This window comes from Apis florea, unplaced genomic scaffold (genome assembly GCF_048593485.1).
Source record: "Apis florea isolate Af1SG1 unplaced genomic scaffold, ASM4859348v1 contig_2350_pilon, whole genome shotgun sequence".
Taxonomy (NCBI): Eukaryota; Metazoa; Arthropoda; class Insecta; order Hymenoptera; family Apidae; genus Apis; species Apis florea.
The window spans coordinates 1622411-1648833 of record NW_028256565.1 but is presented as its reverse complement, the minus strand read 5'-3'; the positions used below and the strand labels follow the sequence as shown (position 1 = coordinate 1648833).

Genomic DNA, 26423 nt, shown 5'->3' with positions numbered 1-26423 from the left:
TGAAAAGTCGTCGTCGATTTGGCAGCGATGGCGATGGTTGTATAATAAAACGGAACGGGCAACGTTTTTTTTCTCTCCTCCTCCGAGAACTGTTCTCGCGCCTCTCTTCTTTATTTCTTTTCTACTTCCCCCACTTCTCTCTCTCCCTTCCCCTCCCCTCCCTACTTTTCATTTCAACGGCGAATAACGCGGTTGAATTATTTCCTGCGTAAATATCGAGAAACATGATCGGGCTCATTATATGCATAGCTCGATAGAGATTGGAAAAAATATTATTCTTTGAACGAGGAGTGGTGAACATTTTCATTGTTACATTTACGAGAGGTTGTCGATCACGATTGATTTTATTTTATTCGTGTTAATTTTTATTTGCAACAGAAATAAATGATATACTATTTCTTGTGATTTTTTTTTTTTGACGTTTTTCGTTGAAATTGACGTATCATATAATTGTATATATATATGTATATACAATATTTTTTCCCTTAATAATATACAATTTACATTCTTGCTTAGAAATTTAACTCTTTTTCTCTGATGGAGAAAAATTATAGCAAAGTTGTTTCAAAGAATAGAAAAATATCTTATTTATTTTTCATGGGTTATTCCTTCCTTAATATATAATTTTTATTCTTGCTTACAAATTTAACTCTTTTGCATGCAAGATTTTGTTGATCGAATGTCTTCTGCTACATCCATGACAAACGAATTCCAAACGAATCTACTTGAATCCTTTCTTGTAAAATCAAATTTATTTAATTTGTATGATTTTTTTTTTCTTCTAACCAGCTTTAAAGTTACCCCAGAAACATTGAAAATCATGGATTATTTTGTCGCGGAATGCGCACATTTTTCCTGTACATTTTCGTCGTCACGCTGCAATTATAAAAGTTAAAAGCGAAATTTATATTATCGTTAGTTTTATTCCTGCTCCCTTTCCCCGTCCACGGAATTCCAATTTTCTCCTCGCTCGCGAATGATATTAACTTTCCCAAGGGCGCAAGTGACATTTTGTTCCCTGTAACGAAAATTAAGTTTCACCGTCTCTCAATTGGCGTAAGTGCATTCCTTCCATCGTTGAAACCTTCATTCCCTTCAATTCTCTTTGTACTACTTTTGTACTCTTGTACGGCGTAAAGACGTTTAAATATTCTTCGAGCGGAATCGATAATGATAAAAATCAATTGTCCAATTTAACGAGCGAATGCATCCAACTCAGTATTCAATATTCGTTTGCCATTTATTATACACAATTTTATTCAAAGCGGTGAAAACTTATCTTTCTGATTATCTCTTAATTTTTAATTTAATGATCTAATAATTTTGTATAAAAAAAGTCGAAAGTCCATTTTCCAAAAATTGACTAAATTCCGTAAAATTTATTTATACAATTTATATAACGTTTCTCGAGTCACCAATATTCTCTTTTTCTCGTTGATTCTGATACACAAGTAACGATCAACTTCTCCCAAAATTGAAACGAGATATCTTGGAAAATCTTTATTTAACGAAAAACGGGCCGATATCGCAAGTTTCGATAATCCGAGTTTCGATCTTGGCTGCGCCCTCTGCCTGGCCCTCTTAATCGAGCAAAGGGATCGATCGTTATTGGATTACCGATCGAAATCTCGATTAATAACCGTTCAACCTGCCGGTTGGCCGGATTTTTACGTGTCGCGGATAACGTGGCCACGAGATGTGAGAACGCGATGAAAGGCGATGAGAAGCAGTAGAGAAAAGTAGAGGAAAGCAAGAGCTGTCAGTCTTCATCAGTTTCAACTGGAACGTGACGCGTTTTTAATGTCGAAATTTTGAAAATCAATTTTGACACTGGCGACACTGTTGATACACCTTCTTTACAGACTTCGCATAACTTTTTTCTTGTCTTTCAGAACAACATTCTTACCTTTTTGGTAATAAAAAAGTAAAATATGCCGAAAATGCTCCTTTTGGTCTTGCATTTTTGTTGTCACACGCACGAAAAACACAACCGCGCAAGAATCAAACGAATTTTTCTTATAAATAAACCACGAAATGCCAACTCTCAAAATATATATGTAACAAAAATAACACGGTTTAGAGTGAAGTTGGCTGGATAAATGTTCGACTAGCGACACTCGTGTGAAAAAACGAAATTATTTTCCGAACAATCCAATATTATCGATGGGACGAAGAATTCAAATGTAATTTAAATGATTCAATTAGAATTATTATTCTTTTCATTCGTTTAATTACATCATTTCAACAGCTCGCAGTTTTAAATAATCGTCATGTTTGTTAACACGGAGAAAACATCGGGTTTCGTAATCGTTGCAACACGCATAAACGTTTGTTTCCTACGTTGCCGCTTACGGTAAAACAGTTGTTCTAACAGTTGGTGGTTGTCTAATTACTTTGCCTCGAAACAGTGGCAAGTAAATAAATCGAGAAATACACGAGAGATCGCGTATCGGTTTTAAATACTGGTATTCAAGATTGAAATTTTTCGAAAAATAGACACGCTGATCGTATGTCTGAACGATAATTATAATGAAAGAACATAAATAAGAATAAGTGACAACGAAAGATCATTGAGAAAGCGTTTGGAGATGAATCTCGATGAATAAAACCTCTAACATTCTCCAGTGATATTTATCGCAGAATTAAGCGGGACGAATGGAAAGCCGATAAACCTGATTACCCGGATATCGCGATTATCGCGTTCAAATCGGCTTAAAGCCGCCGCCCATTCGACATAGAAAACATTCGAAGGCTTGGCTTTTCGCCGGATGGCATTTCACCTTTTCTCCCAATATCCCTTCCATCTTTATTTTTAAACATCCGAATCGAGCGGATATACTATAGTTGTTTTAACAATTAAATTTTATTTTACCACGGTGCAAGTAGCGAGTGAAAATTAAAACTTAGAATTTCTGTACTCTCAGCCGAAATGAAAAATATTCCATGTCGGTCCATTTCCCCCTCCCCTAGGATGTCAATCAGCGATAGTAGCGCCACGTACGGTCGGACAGAGCGAAAAAAGGTACAAGCTAACGTAACATATCGAGTACACATTGCGTCCCCTAGAGGACCAGAAATATTCATTGGTGTCTCGTTGTCTCGCTAGAATCGAAAGGGTTAAACGATATATTATTTTTCGTTTTCTGTGTTTTCTCTCTCTCTCTCTCTCCCCCTCCTACTAGTGATTTTTCGTTTATTCGTCCAGCTCGGACACGCCTCGATCGAAACGACAATACGTAACATCGATCGAACCCGACGTTTCATTGTCTCGTCATTGTTGTTGCTGTTGTTGTTCCTCTGAAAATTTTCGCCCCTCTGTCCGTGTTCTATGGCTCGTTAACCAGGCTTCTGTTTTTTTATTAAACGACTTGTTAGTCGTTTGGATTGGGTGTTCTTTTTTTTTTTTTTTTTTTTTTTCTTTTTTTTCGGCGCGTTGTCGATCACGAATTAGTAGGGGTTTCGCAGGAATGAAACGAATTCGAGGATACGCGATTTTTCTGGAGAAATTAATTGGAGAATTATGTGGAAAAAGTGTGGAAAGATCGTCGATGTTTTCGAACGTTTGATGCTCCATGGAGGGAGGGGGGTTATACACGGTTGAAACCAAACCGCGCGAAATCTGATCTACGCTTCCTAAAATCCGGAAAGGATTTTATGAAAATCTAGCGCTGAAATCGCGATCTACAATTTGAAATTCATACTGGGTTTTGCCAAAATGTTGAAAGGAGTTTAGGAAAATCTAGGATGAATTGCAAATCGGAGACTCTCGTCTGGATATCATCGTCCGAGATATATAAACGTTCCAACACTTCAAATTTAAAAACGAATTTTAAGAAGAGAAATTTCTAAATTGAATTCCCCGTGATTCTCGGAACTCGGTTAAAAAGAAAAAGAAAGAGGTACAAATGATTTTTAAATTTTTAAATTTCGTTCAAATCTATAAAGTGACAAAAATTCTTCGTAGTTTTTTTTTTATAAATAAATCGTAACTTCTTCACTGAATTATATTTAATACTAAGCGAAAATAAAGTTACTTCGGTAATTTATCGTTCCAAACACAATAATAATCGCAAATAATCGTAATGGCAAATATACGGTTATACGAAAAGCGAATAAATGTTATTGCTAGCATTTTAATAAGTAATTATTTATACGTAACTTTATCTTTAAACTTCAAAACTCTGTCAATTCTCGTTTAGTAAACCGATTTTTTCGCATCACTTTATCCAACGAATTTTCCACTTTCTCTTTTTTATTCTTAGAAATACACGCGACGGAGAAAAACGGACGGGGGAGACGCGATAATAACCGATCTAATCGACCATCGAATCGAATCATCGTCGACCACCAGGCGCATCCTCCCTCATTAATCCATCTATTCATAGTTAGTTCGCCCGATCAGCGTTATCGATCCGATTTCAAGACATTTTCCCCCGCTGGATCATCCCCGCATCCGATTGTCGCCCCTTGCCTAGTCAGCGGCAATCCGTGCTTTGCATTCCGGGGAGGGGAGAAGAGGGGGAGGACGCGCGCGTCCCCCTCCCCTCCCCCCCCGTTCAGAATCCTCCGTGGCTGGAAATCAAATCGGAAGCTCGAGAGAGGATGGTTTGGTTGGAAAGGTGTTTAGCCTCCTGAATTAATCGAGGCGTGCGCGTCTAAGCCTGTACGTAACGATCTAAGCAAATCGGTGATTCGCGGATGTCCCGACCGAGGGCGTTTCGGAACGAAGCTCGACCCGACACGTTCTCCGTCGATCACGTTGCGTTTCGATAAACGAATGAAATTGCCGTTGATTAACCGCTGTTCGGGGATCATTCGAGGATAAGAATTGGAGGGAAATCGAGTAATAAATGTTTTTTTAACGACGTTGAATGTTCGCTTAACCTATACCCCTGTGGGATGATAAATCATGAATGTGGGGATTGAGTAAATTTTTGTTTCGCGTTGTTCGATTCGTATCGAGTTTTGTTTAAAATTAAATAAATAATACACAAATTATATTAAATATGTTAATTGGTTTTCTCAATGCATCAATATCTGATTATCAATAATTGTCCGTAACAAATAAGCTCGATTGAAACTCGACTCAATTTGACATAACCTAAATTTTTTTTTTTAAAGAAGAATGGCGTCGAGTAAAATTTTCACGATAACCTTGACATCGTATAAAAAAGGAAGAAAGAAAAAAAAATGATCAAGATCGAGGGATGCTATTATCTTTTCGTAAATAATTATTATTTCAAAATTGTGAATGTTTCGAAGGATAATACGAGGAAAGTATTATTATAACAAGGATGTGAAATCCAATTGAAACGGACGTGTTTCTCGGATGGTATAAATATAGAAACTTCCAGGTTGGGAACGAATATCCCTTTCCCTCGAAGGACAAATATTTCCCAAGAATTTATTCCGTTGAAACTGATACATCTCTCCTCCGCGAATTGATATCGTCCGGTCGTAGTCAAAGATAAAACCCGTGTCTCGCTATTCCCGATATAATTTATTTGCCGTTTCTTCGAATCCTCTTCGACGACGAATATCCATTCGTTTATTTATAAAAAAAAAAAAAAAAAATTAAAAAGACACAAATTGTGCTTCGTTGAATTAATAGAAAATAATAAAAGTGTGGACGAGCAGTGTGGATGTTGACAGGCATTGGAAGATATCCAAACTCGTTCATTTAGCGCGTTTGGAACTCGTTTCGAGGATAATGGCACGGTTGCGATATTAACATCGATGTTAGCTTAAGCGCGGAGGAACCATCGATTTTATCGTTTCGATCGTTGAACTCGAACGAAAATACGGTTGCCAGGGTTGCGCTGTATGAATCGGCCTTAACAAATGGGAGCTTTGCCGGCCGACCTCGCGATTATTGAATTAATTGTTACGGTTTAATACGAGGATCGTAATTTATCGTTTACACTCGATCGAGCGTGACCCTGGTTTATCGGCCATTTCCTTTTTTTTTCCCCCTCCGCCAAAATTCCACAAAACCATCCTTTCGCATTAAAAAACAATTTTTTTTCGAATCACTCGCAGAAATCCATCTCTCAGTTAAAAAGAAAGATCACTTTTCTTTTAGAGAAGAATTTAATTCGAGGAGAAGGTGAGAAGTAATTTCATCAATTTCATTCTTCTTTGCTTTATTATTAATTATCGCCTTATATATACACATATATTTCTCTAAATATTCCTGTAAATATATAAGTATAGTTAGAAGATTTGTTAAAAGAATTGTAACAAGATTTTGACCACGCATGGTGAGAATATTTAATTTACCTTTTAGAAACACCTCGTACAATCCGCTATAAATCCATTATTAGTCACCAATACGCTTTGCTGCTACGAGCAGCTTCAGTTTTCTCTTCACCTCACTTTTTCACAGGCCTCCTCGAAATCTAATTTGATTCGCATCGGCGATCGTCGAGGCGCGATAACAATCGGTCGAGACGTTATTTCCGGTTCGGTTCGATCGAACAGCGTCGAATTACATTTAAATGGGCCGTGCGTAATTGTCGACGGCCACCACTTGGAAAATCCTTCGGGCTCGAATTGCCAATCGAATTTCCCGCGCTTTTTCTTCGCCGTTTTCATCGTTCCTCGTTTTTTTCTCTCTCTCTTTCACCGATTCCTCTTCGTCTCCTCGTTTCGCTTCGTCGAACAATTTTCGGTTTTCATTTTCCCGACCGATCCGTCGAAGGGATTCTTTTTTTTTTCTTTCTTTCTTTCTTTTTCTTTCCTCCGTAATTTAAATATTATTCGCTGTCACGAGTTCGTATTCGTTTCTCGCTATTCAGCGATTCCCTCTGACTTTGACATTCCAGTATTATTTCTCGTTTAAAATGGCCGATATCATCAGCCGTGCCTGTCAATAAATGGTTATCTTTAATTAGCGGCGAATACCACGAATAAAGAGACGTATGTAGAGAATATGGCGAAAAAGAGTAAAATTACCCAAATATGTGCACTTACGTGTTTCGTATCGAAGAAGCAAATTTTTTTTTTCCTGGTAATCAACCGAATCAATCGTTGGATGATTCCACACGAGCGTAGAGAATACAATACCGGTATCGGTTTTGATTCGTTTTGTTCGATTGAAATTGAGAGGTATCGGGGGAGGAGGAGAGATTGAAATTGGAAATTGTTTATTTTTCAATTATTTAAATTTCGGTGAACCTTTCGACTAATAAATAAATATTTATTCCCGATGATCGATCATCGGGGGAGGGGATAGTATCGGTGGGCGTGTTACACCGCAAATTAAAAGGTCCGACCGTAAAATCATATTCGTTATCGTTATTCCAACACTATTATCCGTTCCACGAATATTTTATTGTTATTAAATTAATTCGTTTGAAGCGAAATCCTCAAATTTTTTTTTCTTTCGTTCAACTTTTCTTTTTTTTTTTTTTTTTTTCACAAGGATCTCCTCTCACACAGGTTCCAGGGAGGAAGGAAAGAAGGAAGGAGGGAAATATTTACGAGAGAACGTCGTATTCCCGATCTTCTTATCGCTCACGCGGTGAATTTTCTCGCCAACACTCGCGATTTTGTCGTTCGGGAAGACTTATTGCGCGTCGCATGCGAACTCGACTCGACGCACACGCGTTATTTTTATTCTTTATCGAGAAACCCTTGCACGACAATTTCCTCCTCCGCCGACTTTTTCCACCGTTTTCTTTCTTGCTGTAGCCGGGACATTTTCGAACAGCTCAATAATCTTTTTCATGGAGGGAGGGGGGGAAAAAAAATGATTTTTTCTTGATACCGGTTCCCTGGAATGATATTTATCGTTCATTCGAGTTCACGAATTATTTATTTATAAAAATGTTGATAAAATGATACCTTTTGATGATTTTTTTTTTTTTTTTTTTTTTAATATTTCACGTCGATATTGTTGCGTTGAATTGCGAAGAATTTATTTGGCGATCGTTGTTTATTAACCTCCTCGGGGACACGCATGTTTCAAATTAAAATTATTCCAACGATAAAAACAAATAAAAAGAATTCTTTCACCACCATGGAATTTTTTTTAATAATGAAAAAAAAAGAAAGAAACTCGAAAATACCGATTAATATTTTATCCTATTCAATGATCAAAGTCAAACTGGTTTCAAAGTATCAGAAATAAAATCTGATAAGAAATTAAATAAATTTTTACCATCGATTCTAGCTTTGAATTATTTCTCTTAATCGTATCTGACCAAGATCAGATTAATAATTAAACAATAATTGCTCGTTGACAAGACCTTGACAATATATATATATCAAGGAAAGAAAAACTGTCAATCTATCTATTCTTTTTATTCATAAATGATCACCATTTTACTCGAATCAATATATTGGGTTGTTATTTTCTTTCATGACATGACAATCGATCGTGAACAAATTGGACAAATTCAATTCTTCGTCGTTTGCTTCAATCGATGTCTTTATTTTGATTATTCGCGTAATTTTTTCCTTGCCTGAACGACATTCTCACCTTTTCGGTAACAATTAAGTAAAAATGCTCCTTTTGCACTTTTGTTATCACACGCACGAAAAACCGCACAAGAATCAAACGAATTTTTCCTCTAAATAAACCACGAAGTGCCAACTCTCAAAATATAAAGCAATAACAGCATGAAGTTGGCTGAATTAAGCGTTCGAGCAGCGACACTGGTGCGAAAAAACGGAACTACTTTTCGAGCAACGTCCAATAGGAAACGTCCGATCGTCGAGTTTCGCAAGACCATAACCTCCTTCCCTTTCCTCGTCTCTCTTCTCTGTTCGACCGACGATATTTCTCGAAAATCTTGCGCGTAATCCGCGATATAATCGGTGGACGAGGGGAGGGCGAGTGGTGATCGATCGACGAGGGGGGCCCGGCGCTGTTTATGCCGGGGCGCGGAAACGTCCCCTCGTGTGTACGAACGGATCAATCCGGATTAATTGAGTTACGGTTCGCGGTTTTGTGGCCGGCCAACCACTGCACAGATATATCCGCGGCTTTGGCCGAAGCCAGCGCGACTCCCGCGACAACGACGACCGCGATTTTGTCGAGCTTGTCCTTCGTGGACACCCGCCGATCCCCCCTCTCTTTCTCTCTTTCTCATTTTCTGTAGGAGGGAGGGGGACGTTTAGTTTAGGGACGTTAAATTTGCTTGTTGTGTTGTGCACGAAGGTATTTAGAAACGGGATAATATACGTTGTATTGTTTACTTCAGGGAAGCGTTATTCCATCGAACAAAGGATATAGGCGTTGAATCGACGTTGAGGTTGGTTTCCATTGTTTTAGGCAACGCTTTCAATCGTAATATCTTTGATGTATTTCAATGGCAAAATCTAACGTGTCTAGAATCGAACGAATGTAAATGTAATGAAAGTAGAATTGGTTTTAACGTGAATATACGGAATTATAAAAATATTCGTCGATCGAAATTTTTGAAAAGGAAGCGCGTTTGGAAACCATTCTTCACCATCCTTCGACTACTCGATGAATTATTTCGCGTGATAACTTTACTATTTATTCACAGAGATAAGACGGCAAACGGAAAAGATCCTCCTCCGCCTTTTGCCATCTTTTCATAGACTATACATCCAATGCTCTCGACTTTCGACCTACCGTTCACTGGTACTGAAAAGAAGTCTCGCGGGACGGATTCTATCTCCACTTCAGACAGTTTTCTTGACAATCCTGACATCACACGCTGCACACAGTAGTAGAAGAATTATTACAATTCGAACACTCAAGATCGTAAAAATTATTTTCATTTTCACGAGGGATAGGATAAAATTGAAATATTTTCGAAATTTATCGATCATTTCGATATAATATATTTTAATTACTCGAATACGAAATTACATTTATAAATTGAATTATCATTAATTAGCCCATTCCACGCATATTGATGAGAAATAAGAAGAGAAATCAAAATTCTCTGTCTACGCTAATGTAGGTTCGGATATCACGGCCAGAAATGAAAATGTGAAAATAAGTATTTCGTTCCGCGAGACTTTTTTTCCACCAGTGAACGCATCACCCGATATATTTCAATCTTCCCTCGATCCTCGAGAGCCAAAGGAAATCCCATCCGCGGCCATTGAAAAGACACAGGCTCTACGCCCACGCCAATGCATCGAGGACACAGATCCTCGTTTCGACTTTATCGCCCCTCTCCGTCACCGATCGGATTAATACACGCGACATATACGACCACATACAGGTAGAAACAAAAATCTTGATACTTGGCACGATTTCAACACAAAATTAATCTCGCAGCTTTCGTTCATCCGCTCCTCCATCCTTGTCCCATTAACGGGTTAAAACACAAAGGGTCTTGTCCCGATAGAAACAACGTGGTCGAGCCACGTTTCTCCTCCTCCTCCTCCTCCTCTGGAAGATTAAGCATCTCCGCGGGCAGGCATAATGGGCGGGCATAATACACGGTCAAAATTAGGGTACGACACCTAAGGGTGGACGTGGGTGAAATATCCCTCTCGCCGTAATTTTCAACAACAACGATATCCCTCTTTCCCCTCCCTCCCCTGTTCCGCGGCGGGCAGAAGGACATCGGGTCTGGGCGAGGCGACGTTGGACGGCTGCTGGCCGCCCTCCATCCCTTCCCTGGTGTACGCCCGGCCACGTGTACGCGGCGTCGAGATAACGCTTATAGACCGTTAATTAATTTCGCCAATTACACTCGACGCCCCAAAGCGGCCTGTCGAGCAGGGTACACGGCCCGTCGGTCCTTTGTGCCCGCCTATCAGCCGTGCCAGGGATTTCGCTTCCTCTAAATTAAGGACCGAGGAGAGATCTCTGGTGAAAAGGCTCGCGAGAGGCAGAGAGAGAGAGAGAGAGAGAGGGAGAGACGCGCCTTGCGAGGAAAAAGAACGAAGAGAGGGGATGAAGGAGTTGGAATGGCGGTTGGTCAGAATGTACCGGGCAATTAAGCCGAATTTCCTAGCTAATTTTTGACGAGGTAATCTTGGATATTACACGGCCACTTTTTGTTAATCGCTCTCCTCCGCTTTGGGAATTCTTTTAATTAGGGGAGTTTTGCAAGAGGGGAGGAGGAGTTTTCTTTTTTTTTTTTAGTGACGACGAGGATCGTCGGGGGAATCGAAGTGAATTTTGTTTTTAGCGAGATTCTTGAGATTTGGAGAATTTTTTTTTTTTTTTTAGCGTAACCGATTTGAAGAATTCTGTCAATTAAGGTATTGTATTTTGGAAGAGAAGGATATTGAGTAACAAGTTAACGATTTGCAATTGAGAAATTTCAAAAAAAAAAAAAGGAGACGTTTTAACAACGATAAACATTCGTGATAATTGATAATTTTAAGGATTACTACGGATATTTGAAAGGAAAAGAAAAGTTGATCGATCGATCGAAAGTATTCTCTCAATTTACGAAGGTATTCGACACAAAAATTCGATTCGTCAATCCTGAGACGAGCACTCTATTTTCTATTTACCCGTTCGTCTAACTACCATTAACCACTTCGCGACGCGAGGAACATCAAAGGCGCCCAACCCACGCCTATGTACTTCGTCGCTGTTTACACGTACTTGGTTGCGTTTCACACACCGAATTCTCAAGAAGCAAACACACGCACGCACACGTAGACACGATGATGACCGGAAGTTGCGAAGAAACTTTGTCAGACTTCCTGCGACCGTTGAGTGAAGCGAACGAAAAGCGTGCGCCTCTACGAGTTGAAACGTTGATTTTAAAGCCGGTAGACGGTTTGTTTTTATTTGAATCCATTCGAAGTCCTTCTATTTCTCGGGCCAAATGAGAAGGTCAGTCGAGTCGGGCACGTATTGTTTACATTTGGTTCGAACGAAGTGCCACGAGTCAGGCTCGCGTTGTTTACGTTTGGTCCGAACGAAGTGCCACGAGTTTCACTCGTTATTGTAGGACAATCCACGCGCGTCTCGATACGTTTCTGTTCCTAATTATATCCATAATTTGGTTTTTATGGAATGGTACGAAAATTTTATAGGATTTTGTTGTTTGTGTTTGTAAAATTTTGCAAAAATATTTCTGTTCCCCATTGATTCCGCTATAATCAACGTTAAAGATTAAATTTTTAAATATAGATATTTTATTTCGAGGAGTTTTATTTTATGTACGATATAAATCGTGTTAAAATAAAATTAATTCCTTTATCTTTTTTTTTTTTTTTAATCAGATTTCTGTACGAATAATTAATTCCAACTTTACACTTCGTATATTTTAAAACGGTAAATTACGGCTTCTTGATAATTACGTATTATCAAAATACGCGATAAAAAATATAGCTGGCAGGAAGTCACGTGAACTCACCCCACTTTTTAAGTTTATAACAAAAAGATTAAATTTTCAAATACCTAATAAACTTTTATACTCGAATAATAGAATCAATTTTTTTAATTTTTTGTTCTAAATAAATTTCTATAATATTTGTCGAATAATTGTTTTCATTTCCAGTAATTTCCAGCACTCTAAAGCAATTATAACGAAAAGATTAAACTTTCAAATATCCAATACATTTTTATCCTAATTAAATCGTATAACGAATTCCTTAATAATTCTTTTTCTAAGTAAATTTCCACGCAAATAATTATTTCCATTTCCAATAATTTCTCCATCATAACTCCACAAATTCCGAAACAAATTAATTAAGAAGCACGCTCCTCGATAATTGCGTATTATCGGACGCGATAAAAAAAGGAAGCACACAAGTCACGTCGAGTCACTCTGTTTGAAAGGAATTATAACAAAAAAATATTAAATATCCAATACAGTTTTATCCTAATTAAGTCGTATAACGAATTCCTTAATTCTTTTTCTAACTAAATTTCCACGTAAATAATTATTATTTCCATTTCGAGTTTTTTATTATAATTATTATCGGATAAAGCGCTGAAAAAAACCTGTCAAGAAGTCACGTCCAGTCATGTCCTGTTTAAAACGAATTATAATAAAAAAAATTTCAAACTTTCAAAATATCCAATACACTTTTATATCGAATCAATTCCTTAATTTTTTTTTTCCGAATAAATTTCCATGCAAATAATTATTTCCACAGATTCAAAATTAAAGAAGCAAAAGCTTCTCGATAATTACGCGATAAAAAGAAGCTCGTGGGAAGCATACAAGCTCGTCACGTCAACGTTTAAGAGGGGGGGCAAGATGGCGCAAAAATCAACGCACGAAAGCGTTCGACAGCGTTTGACGAGGGCCTTGGACCGTCGCCTTCTAATTTCGAGGATCGGCGAATAGAGCATCCGCCTTCGTAGCCCGTGTCGCAACAGTATCCGCACTCTATTCCCTCGATAAAAAGCACTTAAGTCGTATCCGCCCTTTGATCTTGAAGCGTTAGAGCTCGCGTGAGTTCGCCGATAAAATCCGCCTTTCGATCCCCGCCGACACGAAAGCCGACCCTTCCTTTCTCATTTTATTTTATTTTATTTCATTTTATTTTCGCGTGGCGCTCGCCTCGCGTTTCGCGTCATTTCCATTTTCCAAGCGGAACGCTCTCTCTCTCTCTCTCCTCTCCCTCCAAAGTATGAAAGCTCATTTTGCTTAAGGCCGAGACGAATCGGACAAATTTCGATCCACAATCTCATTGGCTTTCTCGTGTAAACTTGCTTCTTTTGATCAATATTTTTCTTTCTTTCTTTTTTTTTTTTTTTTTTTTTTTCAATAATAAATGAACGAAAGTCAAGTTATTATCCATAATTTTCGTCGTGAAAGATGAATTTCGAATTCGATGAAATTCGATTCTCGAAGATCTTTAATCTCGAGCACGATTAAGAATCAGTGTTGTTTGCATGTTTACAAACCCTTGGAATCGTGTACGGGTGATACTGATCGATACACAAACTATTATTAAAGTATACTTTATACATCCGTTCAATGAGTAATTCCTCTAGGTGTAATCTAGATAAGCACACGCACGTTTCATTTTATACCCTTTGTATTTAAGAAGCTTACCAACCGAGTAACAAAAGTCCCTAGAATGTAATTATATTATACATATATTTATTATTGCAAAGGATTAATACTCGATGCCTCGATATATTCGTTTAAGGGAGAATAAAATTGATAGGTAAAAATAAGAGTTCCCCGTTTAAGACCGATTTTCCATTTTTACCATCTTTCAACACGTTAAACGCCGGTCCCGACGGAGACTTTTCGTTCATTATTCCCGCGCGCGTGTCGGTCCTTGCTTACTTGTGACACTGAACATTTAATTTAGGCAACATTTTGTTCGGCCAATGCTTTAAGAATATAGTACTTAAAAACATTAATGTAATTTATTGAAACAAGGTAAACAAAAGTGAGGTTTATTTGTACATTGATTACAAAAGGTTGTAACTTTTTGCGTTTAATTTTTCGCCATATTTGACACTGCTAAATATTTATACTGTGGCTCGCCTATCGGCAAACGACCCGAACTAACTTGACGGTTGACTGTGACGCGATCGAAACGCAAATAAAGCAGAAACTGTGGGCGTCATGTAACGTTTTAAACTTTCTTATAACTACACCACCACGTCTTCCACAACACACAAATCCCAATTTTTATCACACCTTATTTTCATTCCTTAACCTTTCGATTATCATCTCTCGAAATAATATTTCGAGGTCGAGTAAACAGAGTCCTTATAAAAGAGGTGGAGGGGGGAGAGAAAACGCGCGTTCCCAGCCCCGCTTACACGCTTATTAACGCTCGCGAACAGCGGCGTGTGCTTCCAACAACGTACCCTTTTAATTGCTCTCCTCGCGGAAAATCCCAAATATCACTTCTCTCTCTCTCTCTCTCTCTCTCTCTCTCTCTCTTTCTCTCCATTCTTTTTATACACGTAATAATCCTCCCGCTCCTGCAAATTACGAAGCGACCGAGATGAAATACTAGAATTAACCAGAAAAAGAGGAAGAAGAGGAAGAAAAGAAGGGAGTGAAAGAAACGCGGGAAATCCGTGGATTCGGCCGTGGATGGAATTTCGTCGGTTAATTGTATAAATTAAAATCGATTCGTGCAATTGGATGTCGCTCCCCTCCCCCTTCTCTCGGATCGCCGACTGCATTAATGTAATTAAAAAGCGCTCTAATTAACATTTATTAAACGAACGAACGGACAGAGAGAGAGAGAGAGAGAGAGAGAGAGAGAGAGAGAGAGAGAGAACCGGAAAAACAGACAGCGAGTTTAACGCGCGGGGCGAGGGAAGAAAATAAAAGGGAGAGGAGGGGGGAGGGAAAGGTGTACAAATTGCAGTCGCGCGACGCGGTAATAAACGTCGGGTTGATATAATCAAAATACACGCGTTAATTTGCATACAAATTGAAATGATATATTTTGCATTAGACCGTGCGAAGGGCGAAGAAGAGGGGAGGAGGGTGGAAGGGGAGGGGGCCGGCCGGTTCCCAACCGTTGAAACATTGAAATTGTATTTAATTAAGCGTGCGATTTTGCTCGCGTTGTACGATTTCCATATTTCTGGAATGGCTACGTGTAGTAGGGGCCTCCTCTTCCATTATTATATCCTTGAATCGCGTTAAATCCGAGGGAAACGAGGAGGAGGGGAGGAGGTCTTTAAATAGGCCGAGATTTTCGTCGACCTATCCCCCTTTCTCGCCTCGTCGACGATTTATCGATTTATCGGTTATTTTATCGTCGAAACGATTGATAGTAAACAATGACGACGCGAGATTCGAGATTCCTTCGAGCAATTTAAAAATTAAAATTGCAAATAATTGATTGATTGGCGATCTTGATGAAAAAAAAGAAGAAAGAAAGAAAGAAAGAAAGAAAGTCGAAACACTGTGAACGAGAAAGAGAGAATGGAGGGGAGGAGATCGTGCCAGGTATACGTTAATCATCTATTGCGTGAATTTTTATGACAAGTATAAAAATATAATTGCGCGCATCTGTTTACAAAATATTTGTATCAAAGAAAAACAAATATATATACCAACTATGAAACGCTGCTGGCAACGTTCGATAATAAAATCACGTATAAAATTTCAATGAACTTTAAATTCTATATTCAAAGAATTTTTCTGGCAGGTAATCTGACAAAAAACTGGACAACTTGTTTTTCAACTCGCGCTTCAAACTTCCTTAACTCTTTCCTCGCTTCGAAAATTCGATCGTTCTGTGCAAATTATTCCGTTTGGAATATTTATATATACGTGGCGAGCCAAGTTTTCGGGGGGAGATCTCCCAAAGGAGGGAGAGAGACGCAGAGTTTCGCCGCATATTCGGGAGTGCGCGTTTAGAGATGCGCCAACGTAATACCCAATGAGCCGAAGTTTAATCGGTTGTAAAATTGTCGTTCTAGATGGCGCATAGGTGGCGGGTTTACGCCTATCCTATAGTGACTCGAGAAGTCCGACTGCTCTTTCTCGCCTGATAAAGTTCCCGCCAGATGCGCACGGTCGCGACCTCCTGAAAGCATTTCCAAAACGTCCATTCTCCCTCGAACGTTTCTAACCTCGAAAATACGACGCATAGCGCATTCTCGCTCCTTGTTACTGTTCTTCTGCATCTGTGCACGGAATGTTCACGAATACGATTTAATAATAATAATAAATAATCCTTTGCTCGAAAAGGAGAGGAAAAGAGATTATTTTATAAAATCACAGAGTTCAAGAGTTTGCTCGAACTTGAAGTGAAAAGAAAGGGATCTCGAACGAATTTCCACGGTGCTCGTTCCAAAAGCCTCTCTCTCTCCCTCTCCCCCCTTCCCTCTCTCCTCTCGAGATTTAAGTTTGCCGTGGAAAAGAAAAAAAAAACGAACAAATTTCCACTCCAACTCGCTCCAATGCCTTTTTAAGTTTGCGAAACGGGCGACCTTGAACAAATTTCTCTCTCTCTCTCTCTCTCTCTCTCTCTCTCTCTCTCTCTCTCTCTCTCTCTCTCTCTCGAGATTTAAGTTCAACTCAAACTATGGAAAAAGCCAGTTGGAAATTTCCAACGCCTGTTTAAGTTGCGAAGCGAAGGAAGAGAAACGACCTTGAACAAACCTTTCCACTCGACCAAAACACTTTTCTTTTTTCCGTTTCCCACAAAAATTTTCGACCTCCTCTCTTCAATCTCTCTTCTCACTCGAGGCAGGGAGGGAGGGGGGGATCACGATTTCTGCATGGCGTTCGCGTTACGCCCGCGTTGTTCAAACTCCTCCCTTCCCCCCTTTCCTCCTCTCTCGTTCGTCCAAACAGGCGAGCACCGATTTTCCGTTATGCAAACCGCGCCGCGGTTACACCGGTAATTCGTGTATTTAATTAGCCGCGTCGGGAAGAACGGGGAGAAAAACGGGGCGCGGGCAAATATTTGCCGAGGGCAATTAGGTTTCGAGCGGATCACACGGATCGCAAACGCCGATCTCCGCGCCCGCTTCCTTCCCTTCCTCCCTCCCTCCCTCCCTCTTTTCGAACCGTGAAATCTCTGGCTCTGCGTGTTACGTTCGAAGCTCGAAAGAAGCGAAACGAAACGACCGTTGGCGTCGACCGTTGATCGATAAAGGATCGAGATTGCCTTGGAATTGATTCGTTTTAAGAAGTTTCGCGTTTTAAGGATTCATAGATGGATTATAGTATTCGCGTGAAGAAATTGAAGGACAACGCGAATTATTCTATGGACGATATTTCGATCGAGCCTCTTTGCGATCAGTTTGAGGAATAGAAGACAAAAAAAGATAGGACACGCGTGTTTATTCTCCAAGATGGACAGATGTTTCAAGGAAATCTCGTTTACTAGGGGAATTGGTTACACTAGTAAATATATAATATAATTACATTCTAGGGAGTTTTGTTACTCGGTTGGTAATCTTCTTAAATATGAATGCAATACGAGTGCAAAGAGGTTAAGTCGAACGAGAGGATCTCGATAAATCCGGCCGCTAATCTACGAGCCTTTTTTTCATCAACTCTCGGGATCTGGAGAAACAGGAGCGTCGAAAGAGGGATCGGGCAGGGACCATTTATTGGCCGAATTCCAGCCGGGATTCCATCGTGTTTGCCGGGAGGACGCCTCCCCTCTCCCCTCGCCGCCCACGGCTTTGGACACCCTTTGGATCAAGACGTGACGTATCGCGTCGAATTCTGTTTCCAACCTCGAAAAGATTCGCCGCATGCCATTTCGTCGGGGCTTACGAGCTTCCGATCTTCCCTCCACCTTCGAGTTTTCCTCGATTTCGAGGCCGAATTTATCTCTTTGCCCGCGAGGAACATCCACTGTTATTATTATTATTACATCCGTTGGATTTGCAGCGAGTAACGAAGTGTTCGAACGTATACATTTGCGATTTTCGATGAATGAACACAGGAATTAAGATAAGAGAATTTTCTATAATTTTCTATAATCAGTAAACGTGTTACGCATGTGAAACTTTTTAAGGTGCGTAGATTATACTTCTACGCAATATCTATATGGTGTATACAAAACTTTTTAAAATGTGTGACTGTACCTACAGCGGGTAACGAAAGTATTCGAACGTTTATATTTTCGATGAATATGTATATATTAAAGAAACTTGTTTAAGAGAATAAAGAGGAAATCTTAATGTCGGCAAAATTTGAGAGTGATTCACAATTTATGCGCAACAAAATTTTCGCGTAACGACATTGAAATACACAGGAATTACTACGTTGATAACAAAATTTTCTATGATATTCTAATAAACGTGTTACGATCCATAAAACTTTTTAAGATGCGTAAAGACTACTACTTCTACATAATAACAATTTAACTTTGAAATACGATTACACAAGAATTACTACGTAATAAAATTTTCTATAATATTCTACCAATAAACGTGTTATAATCCGCACAAAACTTTTTAAAATGTGACTGTACCTACAGTGGGTAACGAAAGTATTCGAACGTTTACATTTGCAATTTTCGAATTTGGAAAAGAACTTATTCGCACGCCTAATATTTTAGCCTTTCAGAATTTCAAAAAAAAAAAAATAAATCGGTACGTGTTCTTGGGCCCCGAGCCACAAGATTCGCGCATCGAAATTAAAAGAGTCAATTAAGGGAACTTAAACCGGGCGATTCGAAATTACTTTGACTCTCTTCTTCCAAACTTTAATCCCTTCCCTCCCGAAAGAAACTTTTCCAATTCAACGGTGCAACGGTTTCTCGGGATATAAACACGAGCATTGGAAAGTTGGCAAAACTATTCCAAACTATCCCAACGGTTTAAAATATTCGAAAGGGATGAAACAACGAATTGGCTAATCCCTTCCTACTCATAATTTTTCCTGTTTTTCTTCCACCATGTGGAAATTTCTCCACCTTCAGCCTCGCTTATTCGAACGGAATGCAATCCAGCTGTTAACAACGAGCATCGACGACGTCGTATCCGCTCGAGAGATACGCCTCGTTTTCATATCTAAATAGCGCGCAGAACGATGCAACTTCCGCTTCCTATCTGCTAATCTGATTCGTTAAGTTTCCCTCGACTCTCCGCCATCCTTGATTTTATCTATCCATGTTAGCCGTCGTTTGTTTGTTCTACATAAAATTCTCGAGTGCTCATTTGTCGTAAAATCTGCCGTATTTAACTCGCCCGAGTTAAGTCGGATTTAAAAAAACGATTCGAATCGTTCGATCGAGAATATTCAAAAGAGCGTATAGCATTCAACAAGTGTTCGATATTTTATTAAAAATCAATGAGCACGTTCGAAGATCGTCGAGTTTATATATGCAAAGGTGCGACTCCGTGTATTTATCTGTGAATTGGATCGCTGTTTCGATTCTGTTTCGTTCGTGCGACACGGTGAACTTAAAGTAGTAAAAAAGACCGTATCTGTGTAACAGAGTTTACCTCCTTTGTTGAATATATTTCCTTTCTTGTTGCCACTTTTGGTCAGATCATTCCATGATCCATTCCCTGTAACAAAGACACCTCTAGTTTTTTAGGTTAAAAATCGTGTCGAAAAATCAACTTCACTGTCCACAGTTATATACGTATATTCGACAAACGGATCTTCCACTTCTTTGACCGATAAAAAGATTTTTAAAAAATTTTTAAAATACGATCGATAACTGATTTTCTATTATTTAAGCGCGAAATGCAAAGACACGTTTCGTAATTTTGTTTATAGCATCCACTTTTTTACCGTTTTATTCAACATTACACCTGTATACCTCGCTATACGACATTTCGCTAATAACGATCTTTTTTAATCTCTTGTTTTAGTGAGATTCGTGGTAAGAAATTTGAGCCAAAAATTATAGGCACGAGCCTGACTCGTGGTACTTCGTTCGGACCAAACGTAAACAAGACGAGGCTGACTCGTGATACTTCATTCGCACCAAATGTAAACAGAGACGAGCCTGGCTCGGTGACCGACCTTGTTTATTATGGTCCGAGAAAGTTAGCGAGTAGGACAAAGAATTGATTATTTTTCGACTTTCGATGTTTCGTTATACGTTATAAAAAAAAATGCTCTATTAAAAACTGTATTATTTTTTTTTTATAAAAAGTTGAAACAGATCCAATTGAATTTGTATGGGTTCGGGTATCAAAATAATTGATTCGTTATGCGGTTTTTCGCTTTTCACGGGACGTATCTAGGCTGTGAAACGAAATGTGGGCGTAGTATTTTTTTTATAAGATACAAAGAACGAAATTTCGAAGCACGACGCGTCGGAATCACGTATTTTTGAATATCGCATCGAGGTCACGGCGAAAAGTTTCCCGCCAGTCCAGTTGGAAAATTGTCGTGGAGGGAAATGAGGGAAGTTTCCGGGGGTGGAGTGGGACGATTAAAAAGGGCGGCGGTCGTTAACTCTCCGCTATTAATAACGTCAACGCTCCTCGAGAACTACTTTCGAAACTGCATTCTTATGCGCCAGGAATTCGTGAATAACGCGTTCAAATTTCTTTGCAAGCTTTGCGCGTGAAACTTGGAATTTATGCGCCGCTTCAGCTCGATTCGATGGTGTTTCACTGTATTTATCGGCATTTTGTCTCTCTTATAGAAATTTATGCTGCTTTAATTCGATTCGTTAGCATTTCACTGTATTTATCGATATTTTATCTTATGGAATGCTATGTTGTGATGATAATGACTTTTATTTTATTATTAATAACGATAATGTAGAGCACGATGTGCTAAAAATATGGAAACATTGATTGCGATTGAGAAAGCCGAAAATTTTGGAATAATTAAATTTCTCGAGATTCATCCAACAATCTCCCCCTCTAAAATTTTGACAAGCGTCTTAAAATTAATCCGAGACTTTTTTTCGAACAATTTTTTCAATTTTAATATTTGTTAAAAATAAAAATAACTATTTTCAAAACTGTTTTAATAAAACTGTTCTCAAAAGAGACAGAGACGTTTCCATATATTCCAACGAATATATGATATATATTTCTACTCGAACGAATTTACTTAACTCGTACTTCTCGCGTTAATTTTCACCCGAGAGAGCGTTTTACTCGCGGTTAAACGCGCGAGACAGGATCCTTCTTACAGGTTTCTTTTCCGCTCTTGGCTCGTTTCTTCGTCTTCGAGGAAAAAACAGGAGAAATTCCTCGTCTCGCTTGGGAAAAAAGGAGGGACGAGTGCACGGATGTCCGTGGAGGGGAGGAACGATCCGCGGTGCACAGCGACGCGCCACTCGAATTCAAGTGGTGCGAGTCGAGGACACGCGAGCCGATCGTTTGAACGTCGTTCAAAAAAAAGGAGAGAAGGAAACGGGGGACGACCTCGATTTGTTTGCATCGCAAACGTTTTTCTCTTTTTATCGGTGTTGCATCTCCCTTGCAAAGTCTTCTCTTTGCACGAGTTTTTTTTTCACGCGTCTTAGAAATGTTTCCTCGATTTGAATTTTTTCCTTTTCTGAGTCGATCCATAACGATTGATTATCATTAGACAACTTAGAATATTAAATTGGAAACTTACTTAATATTGAAGTGGAACACGGGTTATTTACAACATGTACTCTCGTCGTGATTGTCGAAGTTGATCATCGAAATCTTCTTCACGATTTATTTCATTCGTATTTACATTCGAAGCGTTCACGGGAACGAAACAAAACGATATCGCAACCTTGTCTCCTTTAATTTAATTAAAAGAACGTACAAGCTTCGTACATTTGCAACTGAAAACAATATCACGACACTTATCCTTATCAACTCTTGTTTCCTTGGAGATCGCGTAAAATCCAGGTAAGCGAAAGCTTCAATTACATCGGGTAACACCTTCGTAATTTCCTTCGTCGAGGCAGCTCGAATACGAAACACTTCGATACCGTCGACCGCCATCTATGCCTTGTATCGATAACGGAAAAAAGAGGGGGAAAAAAGTTAAACGAGAGAGAAAGAAAGAGAGATCCCCTAAGCAAAGCCAGTTATAATTTCGTTGAACAGGCTCCTCTCTCGTTTCGCCGCTCTGCTCATTTCTGATTCTCGTCGCACTTTTACCGTCTAACGACATGAAACGACGAAGAGAGAACGTCGAGGCGACTAGATTCTCGCCTCAGCCTCCTCCGTGCAATTTCCTGCTTCTCCCCGGAGAGAGAACCCCCCCCCCCCAGCCTCCACTCCGCTCTAGTTTTTTCTCTTTCTTCTTTCTTTCTCTTCTCTCCTTTCTTCTGCCTCTTCTTGTATCGAGGCGATCGAAAAAAAGAGGAAGAAAGGTGGGTGGAGGGGAAGGGAAATGGAGGAGGACGAAACGAGAAAGGTGGCTGGAAATGTAAATGAAAATGATAATGTCGAGGCCGAGATGTAACGCGAGCAACTTTCCTCAACCGGCTTTTCGACGTTCGCTCTCTTCCTCTCTTTCTCTTTCTTTCTCTGTTTTACATTCAGTAGGCCCGCCTCTTTGTCCTTCGGCGAGAAGTAACTAGCTTCCGAGGACTGGCATTGGTGAAGAAGCATTGCGACCAGTGATGGAGGGGGAAAAATTTAATAGTCGAGTTAAAGTTACTTCGATGATTTATATACGTTCGAAACGTATATAATCGAAGCGACTTTTATTTAACTTCGACTTTATACCGTGCAATCGCATTTCTACAATTACACGACACGTATAATAAACTCATTTTTGGATCGTCCTATTCCGGAAATCTTGAAAATATCCATTTCCGTTTCGTTCCAATCGCTCAAAACTTGATAAATAAACTCTTAAACCAATGATGGGGAAAATTTAATAGTCGAAGTTACGAATGAAGTTTGTTTCGAGCAGTTTCGATGATTTATCGTTCAAAACATATCGAAGTGATTTTATTCGACATTTTCAACTTCAAGTTACTTTATCGACGGGTTAATGCTCTGATCGCAACGATGGATCTCCCTTTTTACCATAGTTTCGAGTGTATCTCTTACAATTTTTCATATTACATCGAAAATGTTGACGAAAAAGTCAATAAAAAAAAAAATGGAATAATCAGGATGAAATATTAGGTGTGCAAATAAGTTTCTTTTCTTTTTACTCTTTTTACTCTACGATCATAACTTCCGACCGAATTCGAATTACTTTCCGCTCGTGGCGCCATCTGAAACAGCGTTTTTTCGTTTTCAAGAAGAGTCGCGACGAGCGCTCTAAGAGTTTTCAGTTCTGTGCAACGATTTCGAGCAATATGGCGTGCGAGAAGTGTCGTTCCCGTTCCAGTTTAGGAAATCGGCTGTCGAAGCTACCGAAATGGTTTGTGTGCACCGTTGGAAGAGAACGCTGTATCTTACGGAACGTGCAAAAAGTGGTACCAAAGATTCAGAGCCGGAAATTTTAATTTGGAAGACGACGATGATTCAGGCGCATCGAGAAAGTTCGACGACGGTGAGTTAGAGAAATCGCTCGACGAAAATCCGATCTAGGTGCGAGAAGAATCGATTTAGGTAATAAAATCTTGAATTTGAAAAAAAAGAAGTTATTTTCACACTTAATAGCTCGATGACTCGCAATTTAAAATTACTTTTCTATAAAAGTTAAGAAATTGGAACAAAAATTACACAATATATAGCTTAAAGAGGATGAATTCAATACCGACTAATCGTGCAGATAGGTTATATATATATATATATATGGCTGCCGACATTTACGCCGCGATCAAAGAGAGGTTGAAATTGCGGACCACGGAGGGGAGAGAGAGCAAAGTACATTTTCATAATCGAGTCAAGTACTTGGCTGAGTGTCTATTCCGGAATTTTCAGTGGTTCCAACCCCCTCCTTCCGTTCTCCTGTGCCACTAGGTCTCCATGCAAGAGTTCAAATAAAAGGACACATCGGGAGTACATTTGATTCTCTTTCCTCTTCTCTTTCCTTTTTGCGGTCTTTCTCCCTGCTTCTTCTTTCTTCCTTTCTTTCTTTCTTTTCTTTTTCATTTTCTCGTCTCCCTCCCTGCGTGCAAGTTCACGTATGCCCTCGAGCGAAAAAGAGAATCATTAAGAGGTTCTTGAATTATTTACCGTTTAATTTCCCCTCCCTTCCTTTTCATTTCCAATTTTCTTCTCTCTTTCTCTCTCTCCTTTTTCTTCCTTTTTTTTTATTCTTCCTTTCGACTTCTGAATTCTGAACCGACGTAGGTGTGCAAATATTTGGCGTTGCGACGGTTTCACCGTGATTTGAAAATTCCGTGTATGGATATACGGCGTATATTATATTTAGCCCGCATTTATTTATCCGGCAGAGAAACATTCATCCCGAGTATGAATTAAATACAATTATTCCCGAATCGAATCTTCATGTTATTTACACCGTATCTTTAAAAATTCTATGAATAAGCGAGCCGAGAGAATTTTCCTCTTTTTTTTAAATTTCAATCCATTCCACTTTCTCCGATCCGTCTGGAGAGGAATCGTTTCAAGCAAGCAAACATTTCACGGGTCGGGAGAGGAGATGTCGTTCATCGAGCACGTTTGGCCGATATATCGGCTGTTTATACGTCCCTTCGACTCACGAGTTCTCTCTCTCCGCTAAATGCTCCTCCGATACCGCGTCTCAAAGAAAATTTCTTCGCCGCTCACGCTTCTTTCGCGGAGCGAAAGGAGAGGGGTGGGAGGAGAGAAACGCCTTTGAACCTTCGCCGCTCTTGGCTGTTCGAGGGGGTGGGGAGGAAAGAGAAGACACCTCTGATTCGCCCAATTTCCAAGAACATTCCGACCGTCCACGACAAAACGAGATTTCGCTCTTTGACTCTGTTCTCCCTTCCTTCTTGATACTTTTCCAAAAATTCCTCGCCCTTATCAATCGTTTCGACGGTCGAGCGAAAGATTTTCGCAAAAATCCGTGCTTCTCAGAATTTTATAAATTTATATACATCGATCGTACGAAAGATTTAGGAATTTGATTTCGACTGAGCTTCGACGAAACGATTGGAAATCGAGCAATTCGAAATTATATACATAATAAAAATGAAATAAACACGATAAAGAAAATTTTTTAAAATGTGAATATCACTTTTTAGTAATGTAATTTAAAATTAGATACTTATTTTCGTTTTATTTTTCTTATCTTAGTTGATTATAAAATGCATATTTTGTCGGTCGGCCTGCTTTCATTTCTTATTCTAGTACAAGATAAAAGTTATTCAGTTTCGTTTCGACCGCTGTTCGAGTCTCTTTCAAAATATATTTTTGTCAACTTTCCCCGAATACGGATAAGTATTCTTCTCCTTTTCCTCAAGAAAAAGGCGTGTTGAACGAAATGTTGACGAAATAGTTATTCAGTCCGGAATAACTGAATAATTTTGATGCAAACACAGAGTGTGAAGAATATACGAATATTTTTCTAAATATTTCGAACACTGTATGAACAGCCATATATATATATATATATATATATATATATACGTTTCTGGCTTTTATCTTATGCATGTTTACGCTTTATTATACGATATTTTCTTACTTTCTATACTTTTTATAATTTGTAAAATAATTAAAATTACATCTGGTATTACGATTTGATTTTAGTAAAATATTTTTTTTTTTTTTCGTCTCTTTTAGAGCTGCGTTAAAAGTAGCCGCAATTAAAGAATCAAACTTCGTACGTTCTCTCATCCTCGATAATTTAAATCATCCAAGCAGTCGTATCTCGAGGGGAGAGAAGATCCAGCGCTCTCTCTTTTCGCTGGCCCGTTCGATTTCGAAACGAGAATATTCCCGTATATCTTCCCCCTCCCCCCTGGTTCGTATCGAGTAATCAGAAGTGGAAGACTCGGTGCATAGTCGGCTCGCTTCTAATCCGGCTTCTCAGGCGCAGCTGAATATGCATGAACGCGTTCGAGTCATAAGCGTTTCGCTACTTAAAATAATTCAGCCCCGACTGTTCTCCCGTCCCGTTGATTGCGTTCCATCCGCCTCGGATCCGCGACTAAATACCTTTCCAGTTGGAACACGTTTCGAATGCGGCGCCACAATGCCTTCCACCGAGGATGGGCGGCCATTGTTACCGACCGAGTGTACAAACTGGCGAGGATCAGCGATTTTATCGATT

The 26423-nt window shown here is 39.2% G+C and overlaps 1 protein-coding gene and 1 long non-coding RNA gene across 6 annotated transcripts in view; one reads left to right on the top strand and one right to left on the bottom strand.

Moving 5' to 3' along the window:
- The window catches only part of PH4alphaEFB (prolyl 4-hydroxylase subunit alpha-1), a 292581-nt gene that overhangs the window by 19126 nt on the left and 247032 nt on the right, over nt 1-26423 (top strand). The gene's annotated exons all lie outside the window — the stretch shown is intronic.
- On the bottom strand, nt 6072-9180 carry LOC147658093 (uncharacterized). 2 transcript variants are annotated; one of them, XR_015291049.1, is made up of 4 exons: nt 8483-9180; nt 6973-7775; nt 6280-6865; nt 6072-6193 (listed from the first exon to the last, which is right to left on the bottom strand). It is a non-coding gene; the product is annotated as an uncharacterized LOC147658093 (long non-coding RNA). The 2 variants fall into 2 exon arrangements; XR_015291047.1 differs by having other exon boundaries at nt 7846-9099.